The following is a 3002-nucleotide window of genomic DNA, read 5'->3' on the forward strand; positions in this document are numbered from 1 at the left end:
TCGGTGATCCTCGAAGAACGCGTTGCTACAGCACCGGGCCAGATCCAGATCCGGATCGGGTTGACTTTTTGCCCGAAACCCTAACTTTTTGTCTATGTTCATCGCACCGTAACTCCTCATCCGTAGCTCCGTTTTGGGCATATAGCATATCAAAATGTTCGCCTCAGAGAGTACATCATTTCATCTCATTGCATCATTTTCATTTGAGTTCATCTTGATGCCCGAAATGCTGTTAGAAGAGTGCTACTTGAGATAATTGTCAGATCTGCTGCTCCATTTAGATATTTGTCATTTTTGCCATGATTATTGTGTGCATGATATGCCCATGAGCTCTACATATGTTTTGTTAAGGGTTTTGCCATCTTTCCAGAGGTGCAACCCATGTATTTTTGTGATGTGTGTGGTGACTAGCACAAGCTTGCAAAGTGAGGCACTTGGTAATGCTGATTTCAGGGACTTAGCATTTCCACTAAGTCCTTGAGCTGTTTATCTCATATGGCCATATGTTCATGTTGTTTCCTAGTGATCCGTGCCTCTTTTGAGGATGATCAGTAAGGATGTTTTGTTAATCTTGTAGTGCTCTATACATCCATCTCTTTTTTTGCAATTATGGAGCATCCTAGCTTGAGTCAGTCGAGCTCTACTTTTGCTATTTCATGAATCTAGGCAGATTGTCTACTTGTTAGCGATTTTGCCGAGGATGTTGTAGTTGATCCGTGCATGCTATGTTATTGTTCTTGCCATGCCTAACTTGTATTTTGTGTATTCTTGATGGGTGTATGCTTATATTGTCATGACTTGCTCTGTAGTGAGTGCATCGAGCTTGTAAACATGCCTACTTGATATCTGTTTCAGCATGCTCCAGTTTTGACCAAGTCTGGGAACTGATTATTTTTTTTGCCATGTTCACATGCTTGCAAATGTATTTTCTAATCCCTTTTGGCTCAAGTTCACTAAGGGACTTTTGTTAAGATCTTTGAGTAGCTCCATGCCACGCTTTACTTTGCCATGTTCAGGTCCTGTAGCATGTAGTTTTCATGCTCCAAAGAGTGCTATCTGATCTGAAATTCCAGACAAGTATTAATTTCACTAAGTCTGAGATCTGTTTGTCAAATGCATTTTTGCCATGCTTGTTTGAACCTGTTAATGGATGATTTGGCCATAGCTCAGTGCTAGACTTTTGTTAAGCATCATGGATGCATCCCTGCCATGTATTTTGATGCCATGTTTGGGTGCTGTAGCTTGTTCATCTCATTGCATTTAGATGGCTACTTGCTTTAAATCGCAGACCGGTGTCATATTTGAATCGCTTGCCATTTCCAAACCGTAACTCTGATTCCGGTGATCTTTATATCGTTTTCAAGCGATTTCGTCTCATCTTTCCAGTGGCACACTTGTTTTTCCAAGTTGAGGCCAGTTGCATGCATTCCTTGCCAAATCTTGCATATGCATCACATATTGCATCCCGCATAGCATACCATCCTTGCATCATATTGTTTGAGCTTTGCACGTGGTTGATTGTGTCCTTGTTGCTTGTTTGTCTTGTTTGGGTAGAGCTGGGAGAAGATTTGGCTAACGAGGAGCCCGTTGAGTTTGCTTTCGAGGATCCAGTCAACTCTAACAACTTTGCAGGCAAGATGATCATACCCTCAAAATCACTACTATCTTTGCTTTGCTAGATGCTCGCTCTTTTGCTTTGCCTATGCTACGTTGCCTACCACTTGCTTATCATGCCTCCCAAATTTCCATGTCAAAGCTCTAACCCACCATGTCCTAGCAAACCGTTGATAGGCTATGTTACCGCTTTGCTCAGCCCCTCTTATAGCGTTGCTAGTTGCAGGTGAAGATTGGAGACCGTTCCTTGTTGGAACATTATTTACTTGTTGGGATATCACTATATTACCATGTTATCTTAATGCATATATACTTGGTAAAGGGTGGAAGGCTCAGCCTCTCGCCTAGTGTTTTGTTCCACTCTTGCCGCCCTAGTTTCCGTCATATCGGTGTTATGTTCCCGGATTTTGCGTTCCTTACGTGGTTGGGTTATAATGGGAACCCCTTGATAGTTCGCCTTGATTAAAGATTTTCCACCAATTCCCAACCTTGGTTTTACCATTTTCCACCTAGCCTCTTTTCCCTTGGGTTTCCGGAGCCCGAGGGTCATCTTATTTAACCCCCCGGGTCAGTGCTCCTCTGAGTGTTGGTCCGACCGAGTAGACTGTGGGGCCACCTCGGGGCAACTTGAGGGTTGGTTTTACTCGTAGGATGTCTCATCTGAGTGTGCCCTAAGAATGAGATATGTGCAGCTCCTATCGGGATTTGTCGGCACATTCGGGCGGTGTTGCTGGATTTGTTTTAACCTGTCGAAGTGTCTTGAAGAACCGAGGTACCGAGTCTGATCGGAACGTCTCGGGAGGAGGTCTATTCCTTCGTTGACCGTGAGAGCTTGTCATGGGCTAAGTTGGGACTCCCCTGCAGGGATTTGAACTTTCAAAAGCCGTGCCCGCGGTTATGGGCAGATGGGAATTTGTTAATGTCCGGTTGTAGACAACTTGAACCTTAACTTAATTAAAATGAATCAACAGTGTGAGTTACCGTGATGGTCTCTTCTCGGCGGAGTCCGGGAAGTGAACACAGTGTTGGAGTAATGCTTGCGCAGGTTGCTCTTTAGTTACTCGCTCACGCTTTGCCTCCTCTTCTCGCTCTCTTTTGCGAACAGGTTAGCCACCATATATGCTAGTTGCTTGCTGCAGCTCCACATATATTTACCTTGCCTTACCTATTAAGCTTAAATAGTCTTGATCGCGAGGGTGCGAGATTGCTGAGTCCCCATGGCTCACAGATTACTATTACACCAGATGGCGCGCTTGAGCTCAAGTGGGAGTTCGATGAGGACTCTCAACGATACTACGTGTATTTCCCTGATGATCAGTAGTGGTGCCCAGTTGGGGTGATCGGGACCGTGTCGCATCTTGGGTTGTTCTTTTATTTTGGCGCCGTAG

This window comes from Triticum urartu, chromosome 5 (genome assembly GCF_003073215.2).
Source record: "Triticum urartu cultivar G1812 chromosome 5, Tu2.1, whole genome shotgun sequence".
Lineage (NCBI taxonomy): Eukaryota > Viridiplantae > Streptophyta > Magnoliopsida > Poales > Poaceae > Triticum > Triticum urartu.